Below are 22910 nucleotides of genomic sequence, written 5' to 3' on the forward strand. Positions count from 1 at the left end.
TCAAAATCCCTCGCCTTTGAAATGCAGAGGAGGAGGAAGAGGTCGCCAACGCAGCCGGGGCACCACCAGCACCGCCAGCACCTCAGAAGGCAGGATTAGCATGGCCGAAATGTGGAAAAGCTTTGTCAGCACGCCACAAGAACCAGCACCACCAGCTGAGATGGAACGTCTCAGCAGGAGGCAGAATTTCACCAACATGGTGGAGCAGTATGTGTGCACATGCTTACACATACTGAATGATGGGTCTGCCCCCTTCAACTTCTGAGTCTCCACATTGGGCACATGGCCTGAGCTTGCCCTTTACGCCTTGGAGGTGCTGGCCTGCCCTGCAGCCAGTGTATTATTTGAAGGTGTATTTAGCACGGGCGTTATCACAGACAAGCGCAGCCGCTTGTCCAGAGCCAATGTGGACAAGCTCACGTTCATTAAAATTAACCAGACATGGATCCCACAGGACTTGTCCGTACCATGTGCAGAATAGACATGTATACCGGTGTTCTGATAAAAACTGTCTGGCCATCGGATAGTGTCCGGCCTGAGGACAAGTAGATTCCAAAAATCTCGGAAGATGAACGGTGCCTGCCCGGTGAGTGCAGGTTCAAGCCCCACCATCCAAGTGGACATACGGTAGCACATAGTAACAGGGCCCCTCACAGGCTCGCTTTGCTCACCACGCTTCGGGCACGGCCTTGCTTCGCTCGGCTTGAACCTCGGATGGTGTGGCTTGAACCTGGACTCACCACGCAGCGCAGTTTATCTTTGGAGATTTTCGAAAAATCCCCTTGTCCTACATACTGAGCAAACGCAGTCAGGGCGGACACTATCCGACGGGGGACAGAATTCGACACATCACCGGCCTTACCCAGCCATTGTTGTATTTTTGAACCAGTGTTGGCTACCTCGCCCTCCTCCACCGCCGCTTCCACCTACACCGCCACATCCACCACCACCTCAACCTCCTACTCCATATGGACCTCGTCCTCCTAGGTCAAGATTATCATTTTTAATTTTTTTTATTTCAAAGTATTTTATTTTCCCACTAGCTTATCCATTAAATTTAATATTTTTTTTCCAGAAAGGGCGTATTCTGGGGCATTTCCACCATATGTGTGTCATCATGCCGTTGAGTTTCTGAGGTTCCTCTTCTTCTGAGAAGGGGGCCTCCAGCATATATAAATATATTTTTTATGTTATTTTAAGTTATTTCCCTATCCACACGCCCTCTAGCCCTTTCCATTACTTTTTTAGAGCCATTTTAGTCCTCAAAAGTTCGGGTCCTTATTGTGTGAAAAAAATTATAATAATAAGTAATTGTCATTCAAAGTGTGAGAGCACTGAAAGATGAAAATTGGTTTGGGCAGGAAGGGGCGAACGTGCCCTGTATTGAAGTGGTTGAGGGGAATTAGGGGAAATTAAGGAAAAAACGGTATGGGGTCCCTCCCAAAATTCATACCAGGCCCTTTGGGTCTGGTTTAGATTTTAAGGGGAATTCCATGCTCAATTTTTTTTTTAAAAAACAGTGTGGGGTCCCCCCAAAATCCATACTAGGCTGGCATTGCTTTTAAGGGGAACTCCAAGCCAATTTTTTTTTTTAATTGGAATGGAGGTCCCCCCCAAAATCCATACCAGACCCTTATGTGAGCAAGCAGCATGGCAGACCAGGAAAGGGGAGGGACAAGCGAGCGCATCCCCCCCTGAACCATATCAGGCTGGTTGCCCTCAACATGTTTTTTTTTTCTATTTTTCGGATCTGTTGGGCGGCATGATTGAAGATGGATGGACATTGCCTGACTTTTTTTTGTTATCAGAAATGTCATTATCGCTGTGGCACCATTCTACACATTGCACAGATGTGCCACTTTACAGGCAGACTAATATTTAATTTTTATTGTTTCACTTTAAGCATTATTATAATAAATGCTCATGATAAAACAATAATTAAGGATGAGCCGAACACCCCCGGTTCGGTTCGCACCAGAACCTGCGAACAGACCTAAAATTCGCGTGAACTTTAGAACCCTATTAAAGTCTATGGGACTCGAACGTTCAAAATCAAAATAGCTAATTTTAAAGGCTAATATGCAAGTTATTGTCCTAAAAAGTGTTTGGGGACCTGGGTCCTGCCCCAGGGGACATGTATCAATATCAAAAAAAGTTTTAAAAACGGCCGTTTTTTCAGGAGCAGTGATTTTAATAATGCTTAAAGTGAAACATTAAAAGTGTAATATTCCTTTAAATTTCGTACCTGGGTGGTGTGTATAGTATGCCTGTAAAGGGGTGCAAGTATTCCCTGTGCTTAGAACTGTCCCTGCACAAAATGTAATTTCTGCAGGAAAAAAAGTAATTTAAAAGCACTCGCGGCTATAATGAATTGTTGGCTCCCCGTAATACAGAGAGCAGTCATTGAAAGTCATTGATAAAAAAAAATAAAAAGCGTGGGGTTCTCCCAAATTCAATTACCAGGCCCTTCAGGTCTGGTATGTCCCTGCACAAAATGTAATTTCTGCAGGAAAAAAAGTAATTTAAAAGCACTCGCGGCTATAATGAATTGTTGGCTCCCCGTAATACAGAGAGCAGTCATTGAAAGTCATTGATAAAAAAAAATAAAAAGCGTGGGGTTCTCCCAAATTCAATTACCAGGCCCTTCAGGTCTGGTATGGTTATTAAGGGGAACCCCGCGTCAATTTTTTTTAAAAAAATGACGTGGGGTTCCCCCCAAATATCCATACTAGACCCTTCAGGTCTCCACTCCAAATTTAAAAAAAAAATGGCGTGGAGTTCCCCCCAAAAATCCATGCCAGACCCTTTATCTGAGCACGCAACCTGGCAGGCCACAGGAAAAGGGGGGATGAAACCCCCCCCCGAACCATACCAGGCCACATTTGGCCACCGTTGGGAAAAGTCCTTTATTTATTTATTTTTTTTTAAATTAAAGCGGTGGTAATCCACTCTTGCTATCCAGCGATGGCTGATCTCTTCTCCGGGGTCCAGCGATGGGTGCTCTCTCCCGATGGTCCAGCGCAGCGCATCAATCCTGTCTCCACCGGAGACACTGTGAGAATCCTGGCAGCCTGACACATCTTAGTTGAGGAGGACGAGACCACCTGTCACCTGACTCCGCCCCCCTCTGACTCAAGGGAAAAGTCGGGCTTCCCCAGTCATGTACGGGTGACCCCGCCCCCTCTGATGTAACGCAGGTTTCCGTTACATCAGAGGGGGCGGGGTCACCCACACGTCACTGGGGAAGCCCGGCTTTCCCCTTGCGTCAGAGGGGGCGGGGTCAGGTGATGGGTGGCCCTGTTCTCTTCAGCTAAGATGTGTCAGGCTGCCGGGATTCCCGTCGTGTCTCCGGTGGAGACAGGATGGATGTGCTCACTCATCCATTGTGATGTTTGTTAATCACGCTTGAAATTTGGAGTCGCGTGAACTGTTCACTGTCTCTATCCTGTACTGTTCTTGATCTGTGCTAGAGCTGCACGATTCTGGCCAAAATGAGAATCACGGTTTTTTTGTGTAGAATAAAAAAATCACGATTCTCGCGACATAAAATCTTTCACATTATACAAAAACAATGGGCTAACTTTTCTAGTTAGTTTTTTTTTGTATTTTTAATTCATTAACCACTACAGCCCCAGACCATTTTGCTGTCCAAAGATCAGACCACTTTTTGCGATTCGGCACTGCGCAGCTTTAACTGACAATTGCGCGGTCATGCGAAGTAGCTCCCAAACAAAATTGACTTCCTTTTTTTCCCACAAATAGAGCTTTCTTTTGGTGGTACTTGATCACCTCTGTGGTTTTTATTTTTTGGGCTATAAACAAAAATAGAGCGACAATTTTGAAAAAAACGCATTATTTTTTACATTTTGTTAAAATAAATATCCCCCAAAAATATATAAAAAAAGTTTTTTCCCTCAGTTTAGGCTGATACGTATTCTTCTACATATTTCTGGTAAAAAAAAAATGCAATAAGTGATTATTGATTGGTTTGCGCAAAAGTTATAGCTTTTACAAAATAGGGGATAGTTTTATGGCATTTTTATTAATAATTTTTTTTTTTTTACTAGTAATGGTGGCGATCAGCGATTCTCATTTTGACTGCGACATTATGGCGGACACTTTTGACACATTTTTGGGACCATTATCATTTATACGGCAATCACTGCTATGTAAATGCAGTGATTCCTGTGTAAATGACACTGGCAGTGAAGGGGTTAACCAGCAGTGGGTGGCAGTGTAGGGGTTAAGTGTTCCTAGGGGTGTGTTACTAACTGTTGGGGGCTGGGCTTTCATTTAGTGAACACTGATCTCTGCTCCAATCACATGGAGCAGAGATCAGCGTCACTAGTTGCTAGGTAGAACAGGGAGATGCTGTTTACAACGGCATCTCTCCGTTCAGCTGCCCCGTGAGATGATCGCATGTATGCCTGTGGCGATCGAGTCTGTGGGACCCGCGACCGGACTCACGGGGGTCCCGACCAGCACGTGAGCGCGCCACCGGCAGCGCGCTTGCGATGGCAGGGTGGCATTAAAGATTGGACGTTCCTGTACACCAATATGCCTGCCCATGCCATTCTGCCGACGTACATCGGCGTGCTCTGGTCAGGTACTGGTTAAAGTAACAACCACCATTTTATTCTCTAGGGTGTCTACTAAAATATATATATATATATATATATAGATATATATATATATAATGTTTGGGGGTTCCAAGTAATTTTCTAGCAAAAAAATGATTTTAACTTGAAACCAACAAATGTCAGAAAAAGGTTTAGTGTTTAAGTGGTTAAACTTTTTTTCACTTACACAAAAAGTCTATTCCATTGACAAATTGTTACAATGCTTATACTTAAGTTCAACTGATAAAGAATGTTTTGATTCTTGGCAGACTGCCCAGTTTTTCTTTTCCTTTCTTTTGAAGGCTGTGGCTTCAGAAGAGCAGAGAGAATTCTTTGCATAGAAAGAATTGTGAAACACTTTAGTCAAGATCGCGATATCGATTCTTGACGATTAATTGTGCAGCTCTAATCTGTACCTGTAATAACCTCTTATGCCGAGCATAATGCATGAAGAAGTACTGAGACTATGTTTCTGAGCACTCCTCTCTCTATCAGACACAATATTTAAATAAAGAGACGCGTGTGCAGGAAGCGACATTGTCTGCAAAAGTGGATGGAACCAGATGCATTTAAAAGGGACTGTGCATTTTCAGTTCATGATAGATGATTGGTGAGATCTCTTTTTCAAGTTTTTATTCCTATTTATAACAACAGTCTTGAAGAAATGTTCTCAAATTTCATGTTGTGTCCAATGGACAGCAAGAGTAGATCCCTCTATTAGTACACATATGGCAAAAAAAAAAAGTGATAAAGGTTTCATTAACTTTCAAAAAACAAACATTTTAGGTTTGTGCTATATTTAAACTACAAGATATAACTGTATTTATGAAAATACCATTAACAATTTTTGAGACTGCTGAACTTATTTCATATCTATTCTAAAAATTGAAAAATAAATGTAATTTAATTAAAAATGAATTAAAAATTTCTAACAAATACCAAAAAACTGTACATTCACAAACGGTTTCATTTAAACAGAAGAAGACTGGCCAAGTGATGAAGAGGAACAACCACTTCATACGTCAAAAACAAAAGAGGGAGAAAGGCCTGGCAGAAAAACAAAAACAAAAAAAACCTCAGATAAAATCAAAACAACTAATCCAAACAAAAAAAAAAGAACTAGAAAACCAACTGGAAAGGACCAAGGACTAGATAAAGACTCATCACTGGATCCAAGAAAACAAAAAAATAAGCGCAGGACAACTGATAAGCCACAAACACCTGGTAGAAAAAAGCCCCATGACACAAATCAAGAATCAAAAAGACACAAAAAAACAGATCCAAACAAAACACATAATAATAGAAAGCCAAAAGGAAAATACTACAGACCAGATATAGACTTACCAAATAATAAAGATGATCCAGATGATCCAAGTAAACCATATAATGGGCAAAGACCAATTGGAAAACCCCAAAAAACTGGATCTAAGAAACCAAACAGAAAGGGCCAAAGACAAGATAGTGATGAAGAGGAGGACCCACTAAATCCAAAAAAGTCAAATGGTAGGCGAAGGCCAATTAGACAACCCCAAAAACCTGGACATAGAAATCCATTCAAAAAGCATCAAAAACCATATGAAGGATCAACAAGTGATGAAGAGGAGGACCCACTGGATACAGACAAACCATATGATGGGCAAAGACCAACTAGAAAACCTGGTTCTAGAAAGCAACCTGGACAGGAAAAAGGTGAAGACTCTCCAAATGCTGAAAAAGAAGATCCACTGGATCCAAGCAAACCAAATGATGAGGGGATCACAATTAGAAAACCCCAAACACCTGGAACTAAAAAGCCAACTGGAAAAGACAAAAGTTCAGAAGAAGATTTATCAAGTGTAGAAGAAAAGGACCCACAGGACTCAAACAAACCAAATGATGGGCGAAGGCCAATAAGAAAACCCAAAAAACCTGGTACAAAACTACCACACGATCCAAATCAACCCACAAATGGACACAAACCAGCTGACCCAGACAAAAAGCCTGGCACTAGATATCCAACAGGAAAGGACAAAAGACCTGATGATGAATCACCAAGTGATGAAGAGGAGGACCCACTGGATCCAAACAAGCCAATTGATGGAGGAAGGCAAATTGGAAAACCTGAAACTAAAATGCCAACCGATACAGACGAAAAAACAGGTGAAGAATCACCAATCGAGGACGCACTGGATTCAAACAGACCAAATGATGGACGGAGACCAATTAGAAAACCCCAAAAACCTGGTTTAAAACCACCAAGTGATCCAAATAAACCCTCAGATGGACTCAAACCAACTGATCCTGACAAAAGCCCTGGCATTAAACATCCAACTGGAAAAGACAAAATACCTGATGGAGAATCACCAAGTGATGACGAGGAGAACCCACTGGATCCAAATAACCCAAATGATGGACGAAGGCCAATAAGAAAACCTGAAAAACCTGGTACAAAGCTACCACATGATCCAAATCAACCCTCAGATGGCCGCAAACCAACTGACCCAGACAAAAAACCTGGCACTAGACATCCAACAGGAAAAGACAAAAAACCTAATGATGAATCACCAAGTGATGAAGGAGAGGACAGACTGGATCCAAACAAGCCAATTGATGGACAAAGACCAATTAGAATACATGAAAAACCTGGTACAAAACTACCACGTGATCCAAATCAACCCTCAGATGGAAACGAACCAACTGATACAGACAAAAATCCTGGCACTAGACATCCAACCAGAAAAGACAAAGGACCTGATGAAGAATCGCCAAGTGATGAAAAGGAAAACCCACTGGATCCAAACAAACCAAATGATGGACGAAGGCCAATTAGAAAACCTGAAAAACCTGGTACAAAAGTACCACACACTCCAAATCAACCCTCAGAAGGAAGCAAACATACTGATCCAGAAGATAAACCTGGCACTAGACATCCAACCAGAAAAGACAAAATACCTGATGGAGAATCAGTAAGTGATGAAGAGGAGGACCCACTGGATCCAAACAAACCAAATGATGGGCGAAGGCCAATTAGAAAACCCAAGAGACCTGGTACAAATCTACCAAGTGACCCAAATCAACCCTTAGATGGACGCAAAACTACTGATCCAGATGAAAAACCTGGCACTAGACATCCAACCAGAAAAGACAAAATACCTGATGGAGAATCACCAAGTTATGAAGAGGAGGACCCACTGAATCCAAACAAACCAGATGATGGACGAAGGCCAATAAGAAAACCCAAAAAACCTGGTACAAATCTACCAGATGATCCAAATCAGCCCTCAGATGGACATGAACCAACTGATCCAGACAAAAAACCTGGCACTAGACATCCAACCGGAAAAGACAAAAGACCTAATGAAGAATCACCAAGTGAAGAAAAGGAAGACCCACTGGAGCCAAACAAACCAAATGATGGACTAAAGCCAATAGGAAACCCTGAAAAACCTGAAACTAAAAGACCAACTGATACAGACCAAAAACCAGGTGAAGAATCACCAATTGATGAAAAGAAGGACCCACAGGATACAAACAGACCAAATGATGGACGAAGACCAATTAGAAAACCTGAAAAACCTGGTGCAAAAGTATCACATGCTCCAAACCAACCCTTAGATGGACGCGAACCTACTCATCCAGACGAAAAACCTGGCACTAGACATCCAACAGGAAAAGACAAAATACCTGATGGAGAATCAGTAAGTGATGAAGAGGAGGACCCACTGGATCCAAACAAACCAAGAGATGGACGAAGGCCAATTAGAAAGCCCAAGACACCTGGTACAAAACTACCACGTGATCCAAATCAACCCCCAGATGGACACAAACCAACTGATCCAGACAATAAGCCTGATACTAGACATGCAACCAGAAAAGACAAAAGACCTGATGAAGAATCACCAAGTGAGGAAAAGGAAGACCCACTGGAGCCAAACCAACCAAATGATGGCCGAAAGCTAATAAGAAAACCCGAAAAACCTGAACCTAAAAAGCCAACCGATACAGACCAAAAACCAGGTGAAAAATCACCAATTGATGAAAAGGATGACCCACAGGATTCAAACAGACCAAATGATGGACGAAGACCAATTAGAAAACCTGAAAAACCTGGTGCAAACGTACCACATGCTCCAAATCAACCCTTAGATGGAAGCAAACCTACTCATCCAGATGAAAAACCTGGCACTAGACATCCAACCAAAAATGACAAAATACCTGATGAAGAATCAGTAAGTGATGAAGAGGAGGACCCACTGGATCCAACCAAACCAAGTGATGGACGAAGGCCAATTAGAAAACCCAAGAAACCTGGTACAAAACTACCACATGATCCAAATCAACCCTTAGATGGACTCGAACCTCCTGATACAGACGAAAAACATGGCACTAGACATCCAACCAGAAAAGACAAAATACCTGATGGAGAATCAGTAAGTGATGAAGAGGAGGACCCACTGGATCCAAACAAACCAATTAATGGACGAAGGCCAATTAGAAAACCCAAGAAACCTAGTACAAAACTACCACGTGATCCAAATCAACCCTTAGATGAACACGAACCTACTGATCCAGACGAAAAACCTGGCACTAGACATCCAACCAAAAAAGACAAAATACCTGATGGAGAATCAGTAAGTGATGAAGAGGAGGACCCACTGGATCCAAACAAACCAAGTGATGGACGAAGGCCAATTAGAAAACCCAAGAAACCTGGTACAAATCTACCACGTGATCCAAATCAACCCTTAGATGGACTCGAACCTACTGATCCAGACGAAAAACCTGGCACTAGACATCCAACCAGAAAACACAAAATACCTGATGGGGAATCACTAAGTGATGAAGAGGAGGACCCACTGGATCCAAACAAACCAAGTGATGGACGAAGGCCAATTAGAAAACCCAAGACACCTGGTACAAAACTACCGCGTGATCCAAATCAACCCTTAGATGGACACGAACCTACTAATCCAGATGAAAAATCTGACACTAGACATCCAACCAGAAAAGACAAAATACCTGATGGAGAATCACTAAGTGATGAAGAGGAGGACCCACTGGATCCAAACAAACCAATTAATGGACGAAGGCCAATTAGAAAACCCAAGAAGCCTGGTACAAAACTACCACGTGATCCAAATCAACCCTTAGATGGACACGAACCTACTGATCCAGACGAAAAACCTGGCACTAGACATCCAACCAGAAAAGACCAAAAACCTGATGGAGAATCACTAAGTGATGAAGAGGAGGACCCACTGGATCCAAACAAACCAAGTGATGGACGAAGGCCAATTAGAAAACCCAAGAAACCTGGTACAAAACTACCACGTGATCCAAATCAACCCTTAGATGGACTCGAACCTACTGATCCAAACGAAAAACCTGGCACTAGACATCCAACCAAAAAAGACAAAATACCTGATGGAGAATCAGTAAGTGATGAAGAGGAGGACCCACTGGATCCAAACAAACCAAGTGATGGACGAAGGCCAATTAGAAAACCCAAGAAACCTGGTACAAATCTACCACGTGATCCAAATCAACCATTAGATGGACTCGAACCTACTGATCCAGACGAAAAACCTGGCACTAGACATCCAACCAGAAAACACAAAATACCTGATGGGGAATCAGTAAGTGATGAAGAGGAGGACCCACTGGATCCAAACAAACCAAGTGATGGACGAAGGCCAATTAGAAAACCCAAGAAACCTGGTACAAAACTACCGCATGATCCAAATCAACCCTTAGATGGACACGAACCTACTGATCCAGATGAAAAATCTGGCACTAGACATCCAACCAGAAAAGACAAAATACCTGATGGAGAATCACTAAGTGATGAAGAGGAGGACCCACTGGATCCAAACAAACCAAGTGATGGACGAAGGCCAATTAGAAAGCACAAGAAACCTAGTACAAAACTACCACGTGATCCAAATCAACCCTTAGATGGACACGAACCTACTGATCCAGACGAAAAACCTGGCACTAGACATCCAACCAGAAAAAACCAAAAACCTGATGGAGAATCACTAAGTGATGAAGAGGAGGACCCACTGGATCCAAACAAACCAAGTGATGGACGAAGGTCAATTAGAAAACCCAAGAAACCTAGTACAAAACTACCACGTGATCCAAATCAACCCTTAGATGGAATCGAACCTATTGATCCAGACGAAGAACCTGGCACTAGACATCCAACCAGAAAACACAAAATACCCGATGGGGAATCAGTAAGTGATGAAGAGGAGGACTCACTGGATCCAAACAAACCAAGTGATGGACGAAGGCCAATTAGAAAACCCAAGAAACCTGGTACAAAACTACCGCATGATCCAAATCAACCCTTAGATGGACACGAACCTACTGATCCAGATGAAAAATCTGGCACTAGACATCCAACCAGAAAAGACAAAATACCTGATGGAGAATCACTAAGTGATGAAGAGGAGGACCCACTGGATCCAAAGAAACCAAGTGATGGACGAAGGCCAATTAGAAAACCCAAGAAACCTGGTACAAAACTACCACGTGATCCAAATCAACCCTTAGATGGACTCGAACCTACTGATCCAGTCGAAAAACCTGGCACTAGACATCCAACCAAAAAAGACAAAATACCCGATGGGGAATCAGTAAGTGATGAAGAGGAGGACCCACTGGATCCAAACAAACCAAGTGATGGACGAAGGTCAATTAGAAAACCCAAGAAACCTAGTACAAAACTACCACGTGATCCAAATCAACCCTTAGATGGACTCGAACCTACTGATCCAGACGAAAAACCTGGCACTAGACATCCAACCAGAAAACACAAAATACCCGATGGGGAATCAGTAAGTGATGAAGAGGAGGACTCACTGGATCCAAACAAACCAAGTGATGGACGAAGGCCAATTAGAAAACCCAAGAAACCTGGTACAAAACTACCGCATGATCCAAATCAACCCTTAGATGGACACGAACCTACTGATCCAGATGAAAAATCTGGCACTAGACATCCAACCAGAAAAGACAAAATACCTGATGGAGAATCACTAAGTGATGAAGAGGAGGACCCACTGGATCCAAAGAAACCAAGTGATGGACGAAGGCCAATTAGAAAACCCAAGACACCTGGTACAAAACTACCACGTGATCCAAATCAACCCTTAGATGGACTCGAACCTACTGATCCAGTCGAAAAACCTGGCACTAGACATCCAACCAAAAAAGACAAAATACCCGATGGGGAATCAGTAAGTGATGAAGAGGAGGACCCACTGGATCCAAACAAACCAAGTGATGGACGAAGGCCAATTAGGAAGCCCAAGAAACCTAGTAGAAAACTACCACGTGATCCAAATCAACCCTTAGATGGACACGAACCTACTGATCCAGACGAAAAACCTGGCACTAGACATCCAACCAGAAAAGACCAAAAACCTGATGGAGAATCACTAAGTGATGAAGAGGAGGACCCACTGGATCCAAACAAACCAAGTGATGGACGAAGGCCAATTAGAAAACCCAAGAAACCTGGTACAAAACTACCACGTGATCCAAATCAACCCTTAGATGGACTCGAACCTACTGATCCAGTCGAAAAACCTGGCACTAGACATCCAACCAAAAAAGACAAAATACCTGATGGAGAATCAGTAAGTGATGAAGAGGAGGACCCACTGGATCCAAACAAACCAAGTGATGGACGAAGGCCAATTAGAAAACCCAAGAAACCTAGTACAAATCTACCACGTGATCCAAATCAACCCTTAGATGGACTCGAACCTACTGATCCAGACGAAAAACCTGGCACTAGACATCCAACCAGAAAACACAAAATACCTGATGGGGAATCAGTAAGTGATGAAGAGGAGGACTCACTGGATCCAAACAAACCAAGTGATGGACGGAGGCCAATTAGAAAACCCAAGAAACCTGATACAAAACTACCGCGTGATCCAAATCAACCCTTAGATGGACACGAACCTACTGATCCAGATGAAAAATCTGGCACTAGACATCCAACCAGAAAAGACAAAATACCTGATGGAGAATCACTAAGTGATGAAGAGGAGGACCCACTGGATCCAAACAAACCAAGTGATGGACGAAGGTCAATTAGAAAACCCAAGAAACCTAGTACAAAACTACCACGTGATCCAAATCAACCCTTAGATGGAATCGAACCTACTGATCCAGACGAAAAACCTGGCACTAGACATCCAACCAGAAAACACAAAATACCCGATGGGGAATCAGTAAGTGATGAAGAGGAGGACTCACTGGATCCAAACAAACCAAGTGATGGACGAAGGCCAATTAGAAAACCCAAGAAACCTGGTACAAAACTACCGCATGATCCAAATCAACCCTTAGATGGACACGAACCTACTGATCCAGATGAAAAATCTGGCACTAGACATCCAACCAGAAAAGACAAAATACCTGATGGAGAATCACTAAGTGATGAAGAGGAGGACCCACTGGATCCAAACAAACCAAGTGATGGACGAAGGCCAATTAGAAAACCCAAGAAACCTGGTACAAAACTACCACGTGATCCAAATCAACCCTTAGATGGACTCGAACCTACTGATCCAGTCGAAAAACCTGGCACTAGACATCCAACCAAAAAAGACAAAATACCCGATGGGGAATCAGTAAGTGATGAAGAGGAGGACCCACTGGATCCAAACAAACCAAGTGATGGACGAAGGTCAATTAGAAAACCCAAGAAACCTAGTACAAAACTACCACGTGATCCAAATCAACCCTTAGATGGACTCGAACCTACTGATCCAGACGAAAAACCTGGCACTAGACATCCAACCAGAAAACACAAAATACCCGATGGGGAATCAGTAAGTGATGAAGAGGAGGACTCACTGGATCCAAACAAACCAAGTGATGGACGAAGGCCAATTAGAAAACCCAAGAAACCTGGTACAAAACTACCGCATGATCCAAATCAACCCTTAGATGGACACGAACCTACTGATCCAGATGAAAAATCTGGCACTAGACATCCAACCAGAAAAGACAAAATACCTGATGGAGAATCACTAAGTGATGAAGAGGAGGACCCACTGGATCCAAAGAAACCAAGTGATGGACGAAGGCCAATTAGAAAACCCAAGACACCTGGTACAAAACTACCACGTGATCCAAATCAACCCTTAGATGGACTCGAACCTACTGATCCAGTCGAAAAACCTGGCACTAGACATCCAACCAAAAAAGACAAAATACCCGATGGGGAATCAGTAAGTGATGAAGAGGAGGACCCACTGGATCCAAACAAACCAAGTGATGGACGAAGGCCAATTAGGAAGCCCAAGAAACCTAGTAGAAAACTACCACGTGATCCAAATCAACCCTTAGATGGACACGAACCTACTGATCCAGACGAAAAACCTGGCACTAGACATCCAACCAGAAAAGACCAAAAACCTGATGGAGAATCACTAAGTGATGAAGAGGAGGACCCACTGGATCCAAACAAACCAAGTGATGGACGAAGGCCAATTAGAAAACCCAAGAAACCTGGTACAAAACTACCACGTGATCCAAATCAACCCTTAGATGGACTCGAACCTACTGATCCAGTCGAAAAACCTGGCACTAGACATCCAACCAAAAAAGACAAAATACCTGATGGAGAATCAGTAAGTGATGAAGAGGAGGACCCACTGGATCCAAACAAACCAAGTGATGGACGAAGGCCAATTAGAAAACCCAAGAAACCTAGTACAAATCTACCACGTGATCCAAATCAACCCTTAGATGGACTCGAACCTACTGATCCAGACGAAAAACCTGGCACTAGACATCCAACCAGAAAACACAAAATACCTGATGGGGAATCAGTAAGTGATGAAGAGGAGGACTCACTGGATCCAAACAAACCAAGTGATGGACGAAGGCCAATTAGAAAACCCAAGAAACCTGATACAAAACTACCGCGTGATCCAAATCAACCCTTAGATGGACACGAACCTACTGATCCAGATGAAAAATCTGGCACTAGACATCCAACCAGAAAAGACAAAATACCTGATGGAGAATCACTAAGTGATGAAGAGGAGGACCCACTGGATCCAAACAAACCAAGTGATGGACGAAGGCCAAATAGAAAGCCCAAGAAACCTAGTACAAAACTACCACGTGATCCAAATCAACCCTTAGATGGACACGAACCTACTGATCCAGACGAAAAACCTGGCACTAGACATCCAACCAGAAAAGACAAAGTACCTGATGGACAATCAGTAAGTGATGAAGAGGAGGACCCACTGGATCCAAACAAACCAAGTGATGGACGAAGGCCAATTAGAAAACCCAAGAAACCTGGTACAAAACTACCGCGTGATCCAAATCAACCCTTAGATGGACATGAACCTACTGATCCAGATGAAAAACCTGGCACTAGACATCCAAACAGAAAAGACAAAATAATTGATGGAGAATCAGTAAGTGATGAAGAGGAGGACCCACTGGATCCAAACAAACCAAGTGATGGACAAAGGCCGATTAGAAAACCCAAGAAACCTGGTACAAAACTACCACGTGATCCAAATCATCCCTTAGATGGACTCGAATCTACTGATCCAGACGAAAAACCTGGCACTAGACATCCAAACAGAAAAGACAAAATACCTGATGGAGAATCAGTAAGTGATGAAGAGGAGGACCCACTGAATCCAAACAAACCAAGTGATGGACGAAGGCCAATTATAAAACCCAAGAAACCTGGTACAAAACTACCACGTGATCCAAATCAACCCTTAGATGGACGCAAACCATCTGATCCTGACAAAAAACCTGGTACTAGACATCCAACTGGAAAAGACAAAATACCTTATGGAGAAACACCAAGTGATGAAGAGGAGGACCCACTGGATCCAAACAAACCAAATGATGGGCGAATGAAAATTAGAAAACACAAAAAACCTGGTACAAAAGTACCACATGCTCCAAATCAACCCTCAGATGGACAAGAACCTACTGATCCAGACGAAAAACCTGACACTGGACATCCAACCGGAAAAGACAAAAGACCTGATGAAGAATTGCCAAGCGATGAAAAGGAGGACCCACTGGAACCAAAAAAACCAAATGATGGGCAAAACCCAATAAGAAAACCTGAAAAACCTGGTTCAAAACTACCACATGATCCAAACCAACCCTCAGATGGACGCAAACCAACAGATCCAGACAAAAAACCTGTCACTAGACATCCAACCGGAAAAGACAAAAGGCCAGGTGAAGAATCACCAAGTGATGAAGAGGAGGACCCACTGCATCCAAATAAACCAAATGATGGACAAAGGCCAATTAAAAAACCTGAACAGCCTGGAACTAAAAAGCCAACCGGAAAAGATCAAAGACCTGATGAAAAATCACCAAGTGATGACGAGGAGGAGCCACTGGATCCAAACAAACAAAATGATGGGAGACTGCCAGTAAGAAAACACGGAAAACCAGGGACTAAAAAGCCAACTGGAAAAGATCAAAGACCTGATAAAAAGTCACCAAGTGATGAAGAGGAGGAGCCACTGGATCCAAAAAAACCAAATGATGGGACACAGCCAGTAAGAAAACCTGAAAAGCCTGGAACTAAAAAACCAACTGATAAAGATCAAAGACCTGAAGAAAAATCAACAAGTGATGAAGAGGAGGAGCCACTAGATCCAAATAAACCAAATGATGGGCGAAAGCCAGGAAGGAATCCCGAAAGACCTGACACTAAAAAGCCAACTGGTAAAGACCAAAAGCCAAGTGAAGAATCACCAATTGATGAAAAGAAGGACCTACAGGATCCAAACAACCCAAATGATGGACAAAAGCCAATTAGAAAACCAGAAAAGCCTGGAACTACAAATCCAGTCAGAAAAGACCAAAGACCTGATGAAAAATCACAGAGTGATGAAGAGGAGGAAACTCTAGATCCAAATAAACCAAATGATGGACGAAGGCCAATTGGAAAACCCGAAAAACCTGGTACAAAACAACCACGTGATCCAAATCAACCCGCAGATAGGCGCAAACCAACTCACCCAGACAAAAAACATAGCACTAGACATCCAACCGGAAAAGGCAAGAGACCCGATGAAGAATCACCAAGTGATGAAAAGGAGGACCCACAGGATCCAAACAAACCAAATGATGGGCGAAAGCCAATTAGAAAACCCGAAAAGTCTGGATCTAACAAGCCAACCGGAAAAGATCATAGACCTGAAGAAAAATCACCAAGTGATGAAGAGGGGGAGCCACTGGATCCAAATAAACCAAATGATGGACAAAGGCCAATTAAAAAACCTGAAAAGCCGGTAACAAAAAAGCCAACAGGAAAAGATCAAAGACCTGATGAAAAATCACCAAGTGATAACGAGGAGGAGCCACTGGATCCAAACAAACCAAATGATGGGAGACAGCCAGTAAAAAAACCTGAAAAGCCTGGAACTAAAAAACCAACTGGTAAAGACCAAAGGCCAGGTGAAGAATCACCAAGTGATGACCAGGAGGACCCACTGGATCCAAATAAACCAAATGATCGACAAAGGCCAAATAAAAAACCTGAAAAGCCTGGAACTAAAAAGCTAACCGGAAAAGATCAAAGACCTGATGAAAAGCCACCAAGTGATGAAGAGGAGGAGCCACTGGATCCAAACAAACCAAATGATGGGAGACAGCCAGTAAGAAAACCTGAAAAGCCTGGAACTAAGAAACCAACTGGTAAAGACCAAAGGCCAGGTGAAGAATCACCAAGTGATGAACAGGAGGACCCACTGGATCCAAATAAACCAAATGATGGACAAAGGCCAATTAAAAAAACTGAAAAGCCTGGAACTAAAAAGCCAACAGGAAAAGATCAAAGACCTGATGAAAAATCACCAAAGGATGACAAGGAGGAGCCACTGGATCTAAACAAACCAAATGATGGGAGACAGCCAGTAAGAAAACCCGGAAAACCAGGAACTAAAAAGCCAACCGGTAAAGATCAAAGACCTGATGAAAAGCCACCAAGTGATGAAGAGGAGGAGCCACTGGATCCAAACAAACCAAATGATGGGAGACAGCCAGTAAGAAAACCTGAAAAGCCTGGAACTAAAAAACCAACTGGTAAAGACCAAAGGCCAGGTGAAGAATCACCAAGTGATGAACAGGAGGACCCACTGGATCCAAATAAACCAAATGATGGACAAAGGCCAATTAAAAAACCTGAAAAGCCTGGAACTGAAAAGCCAACCGGAAAAGGTCAAAGACCTGATGAAAAATCACCAAGTGATGACGAGGAGGAGCCACTGGATCCAAACCAACCAAATGATGGGAGACATCCAGTAAGAAAACCCGGAAAACCAGGAACTAAAAAGCCAACCGGAAAAGATCAAAGACCTGATGAAAAGTCACCAAGTGATGAAGAGGAGGAGCCACTGGATCCAAACAAACCAAATGATGGGAGACAGCCAGTAAGAAAACCTGAAAAGCCTGGAACTAAAAAACCAACTGGTAAAGACCAAAGGCCAGGTGAAGAATCACCAAGTGATGAACAGGAGGACCCACTGGATCCAAATAAACCAAATGATGGACAAAGGCCAATTAAAAAACCTGAAAATCCTGGAACTAAAAAGCCAACCGGAAAAGGTCAAAGACCTGATGAAAAATCACCAAGTGATGATGAGGAGGAGCCACTGGATCCAAACCAACCAAATGATGGGAGACATACAGTAAGAAAACCCGGAAAACCAGGAACTAAAAAGCCAACCGGAAAAGATCAAAGACCTGATGAAAAGTCACCAAGTGATGAAGAGGAGGAGCCACTTGATCCAAACAAACCAAATGATGGGAGACAGCCAGTAAGAAAACCTGAAAAGCCTGGAACTAAAAAACCAACTGGTAAAGACCAAAGGCCAGGTGAAGAATCACCAAGTGATGAACAGGAGGACCCACTGGATCCAAATAAACCAAATGATGGACAAAGGCCAATTAAAAAACCTGAAAAGCCTGGAACTGAAAAGCCAACCGGAAAAGGTCAAAGACCTGATGAAAAATCACCAAGTGATGACGAGGAGGAGCCACTGGATCCAAACCAACCAAATGATGGGAGACATCCAGTAAGAAAACCCGGAAAACCAGGAACTAAAAAGCCAACCGGAAAAGATCAAAGACCTGATGAAAAGTCACCAAGTGATGAAGAGGAGGAGCCACTGGATCCAAACAAACCAAATGATGGGAGACAGCCAGTAAGAAAACCTGAAAAGCCTGGAACTAAAAAACCAACTGGTAAAGACCAAAGGCCAGGTGAAGAATCACCAAGTGATGAACAGGAGGACCCACTGGATCCAAATAAACCAAATGATGGACAAAGGCCAATTGAAAAACCAGAAAATCTTGGAACTAAAAAGCCAACCGGAAAAGGTCAAAGACCTGATGAAAAATCACCAAGTGATGACGAGGAGGAGCCACTGGATCCAAACCAACCAAATGATGGGAGACATCCAGTAATAAAACCCGGAAAACCAGGAACTAAAAAGCCAACCGGAAAAGATCAAAGACCTGATGAAAAGTCACCAAGTGATGAAGAGGAGGAGCCACTGGATCCAAACAAACCAAATGATGGGAGACAGCCAGTAAGAAAACCTGAAAAGCCTGGAACTAAAAAACCAACTGGTAAAGACCAAAGGCCAGGTGAAGAATCACCAAGTGATGAACAGGAGGACCCACTGGATCCAAATAAACCAAATGATGGACAAAGGCCAATTAAAAAACCTGAAAAGCCTGGAACTAAAAAGCCAACCGGAAAAGGTCAAAGACCTGATGAAAAATCACCAAGTGATGACGAGGAGGAGCCACTGGATCCAAACCAACCAAATGATGGGAGACATCCAGTAATAAAACCCGGAAAACCAGGAACTAAAAAGCCAACCGGAAAAGATCAAAGACCTGATGAAAAGTCACCAAGTGATGAAGAGGAGGAGCCACTGGATCCAAACAAACCAAATGATGGGAGACAGCCAGTAAGAAAACCTGAAAAGCCTGGAACTAAAAAACCAACTGGTAAAGACCAAAGGCCAGGTGAAGAATCACCAAGTGATGAACAGGAGTACCCACTGGATCCAAATAAACCAAATGATGGACAAAGGCCAATTAAAAAACCTGAAAAGCCTGGAACTAAAAAGCCAACCGGAAAAGGTCAAACACCTGATGAAAAATCACCAAGTGATGACGAGGAGGAGCCACTGGATCCAAACAAACCAAATGATGGGAGACATCCAGTAAGAAAACCCGGAAAACCAGGAACTAAAAAGCCAACCGGAAAAGATCAAAGACCTGATGAAAAGTCACCAAGTGATGAAGAGGAGGAGCCACTGGATCCAAACCAACCAAATGATGGGAGACATCCAGTAATAAAACCCGGAAAACCAGGAACTAAAAAGCCAACCGGAAAAGATCAAAGACCTGATGAAAAGTCACCAAGTGATGAAGAGGAGGAGCCACTGGATCCAAACAAACCAAATGATGGGCAAAAGCCAGGAAGAAAAACCAAAAAACCTGTAACTAAAAAGCCAACCGGTAAAGACCAAAAGCCAAGTGAAGATTCACCAAGTGATGAAAATAAGGACCCACTGGATCCAAACAAAGCAAAGGATGGACGAAAGCCAATTCGAAAACCCGAAAAGCCTGGAACAAAAAAGCCAACAGGAAAAGATCAAAGACCTGATGAAAAATCACCAAGTGATGACGAGGAGGAGCCACTGGATCCAAACCAACCAAATGATGGGAGACATACAGTAAGAAAACCCGGAAAACCAGGAACTAAAAAGCCAACCGGAAAAGATCAAAGACCTGATGAAAAGTCACCAAGTGATGAAGAGGAGGAGCCACTGGATCCAAACAAACCAAATGATGGGAGACAGCCAGTAAGAAAACCTGAAAAGCCTGGAACTAAAAAACCAATTGGTAAAGACCAAAGGCCAGGTGAAGAATCACCAAGTGATGAACAGGAGGACCCACTGGATCCAAAAAAACCAAATAATGGACAAAGGCCAATTAAAAAACCTGAAAATCCTGGAACTAAAAAGCCAACCGGAAAAGGTCAAAGACCTGATGAAAAATCACCAAGTGATGACGAGGAGGAGCCACTGGATCCAAACCAACCAAATGATGGGAGACATCCAGTAATAAAACCCGGAAAACCAGGAACTAAAAAGCCAACCGGAAAAGATCAAAGACCTGATGAAAAGTCACCAAGTGATGAAGAGGAGGAGCCACTGGATCCAAACAAACCAAATGATGGGAGACAGCCAGTAAGAAAACCTGAAAAGCCTGGAACTAAACATCCAACTGGTAAAGACCAAAGGCCAGGTGAAGAATCACCAAGTGATGAACAGGAGGACCCACTGGATCCAAATAAACCAAATGATGGACAAAGGCCAATTAAAAAACCTGAAAAGCCTGGAACTAAAAAGCCAACCGGAAAAGGTCAAAGACCTGATGAAAAATCACCAAGTGATGACGAGGAGGAGCCACTGGATCCAAACCAACCAAATGATGGGAGACATCCAGTAATAAAACCCGGAAAACCAGGAACTAAAAAGCCAACCGGAAAAGATCAAAGACCTGATGAAAAGTCACCAAGTGATGAAGAGGAGGAGCCACTGGATCCAAACAAACCAAATGATGGGAGACAGCCAGTAAGAAAACCTGAAAAGCCTGGAACTAAAAAACCAACTGGTAAAGACCAAAGGCCAGGTGAAGAATCACCAAGTGATGAACAGGAGTACCCACTGGATCCAAATAAACCAAATGATGGACAAAGGCCAATTAAAAAACCTGAAAAGCCTGGAACTAAAAAGCCAACCGGAAAAGGTCAAACACCTGATGAAAAATCACCAAGTGATGACGAGGAGGAGCCACTGGATCCAAACAAACCAAATGATGGGAGACATCCAGTAAGAAAACCCGGAAAACCAGGAACTAAAAAGCCAACCGGAAAAGATCAAAGAACTGATGAAAAGTCACCAAGTGATGAAGAGGAGGAGCCACTGGATCCAAACCAACCAAATGATGGGAGACATCCAGTAATAAAACCCGGAAAACCAGGAACTAAAAAGCCAACCGGAAAAGATCAAAGACCTGATGAAAAGTCACCAAGTGATGAAGAGGAGGAGCCACTGGATCCAAACAAACCAAATGATGGGCAAAAGCCAGGAAGAAAAACCAAAAAACCTGTAACTAAAAAGCCAACCGGTAAAGACCAAAAGCCAAGTGAAGATTCACCAAGTGATGAAAATAAGGACCCACTGGATCCGAACAAAGCAAAGGATGGACGAAAGCCAATTCGAAAACCCGAAAAGCCTGGAACAAAAAAGCCAACAGGAAAAGATCAAAGACCTGATGAAAAATCACCAAGTGATGACGAGGAGGAGCCACTGGATCCAAACCAACCAAATGATGGGAGACATACAGTAAGAAAACCCGGAAAACCAGGAACTAAAAAGCCAACCGGAAAAGATCAAAGACCTGATGAAAAGTCACCAAGTGATGAAGAGGAGGAGCCACTGGATCCAAACAAACCAAATGATGGGAGACAGCCAGTAAGAAAACCTGAAAAGCCTGGAACTAAAAAACCAATTGGTAAAGACCAAAGGCCAGGTGAAGAATCACCAAGTGATGAACAGGAGGACCCACTGGATCCAAAAAAACCAAATGATGGACAAAGGCCAATTAAAAAACCTGAAAATCCTGGAACTAAAAAGCCAACCGGAAAAGGTCAAAGACCTGATGAAAAATCACCAAGTGATGACGAGGAGGAGCCACTGGATCCAAACCAACCAAATGATGGGAGACATCCAGTAATAAAACCCGGAAAACCAGGAACTAAAAAGCCAACCGGAAAAGATCAAAGACCTGATGAAAAGTCACCAAGTGATGAAGAGGAGGAGCCACTGGATCCAAACAAACCAAATGATGGGAGACAGCCAGTAAGAAAACCTGAAAAGCCTGGAACTAAACATCCAACTGGTAAAGACCAAAGGCCAGGTGAAGAATCACCAAGTGATGAACAGGAGGACCCACTGGATCCAAATAAACCAAATGATGGACAAAGGCCAATTAAAAAACCTGAAAAGCCTGGAACTAAAAAGCCAACCGGAAAAGGTCAAAGACCTGATGAAAAATCACCAAGTGATGACGAGGAGGAGCCACTGGATCCAAACCAACCAAATGATGGGAGACATCCAGTAATAAAACCCGGAAAACCAGGAACTAAAAAGCCAACCGGAAAAGATCAAAGACCTGATGAAAAGTCACCAAGTGATG

The sequence above is a fragment of the Lithobates pipiens genome, unplaced genomic scaffold (genome assembly GCF_037356315.1).
Source record: "Lithobates pipiens isolate NorthernLeopardFrog02 unplaced genomic scaffold, aLitPip1_a1.2 Scaffold_23, whole genome shotgun sequence".
In the NCBI taxonomy this organism is placed as follows: Eukaryota; Metazoa; Chordata; class Amphibia; order Anura; family Ranidae; genus Lithobates; species Lithobates pipiens.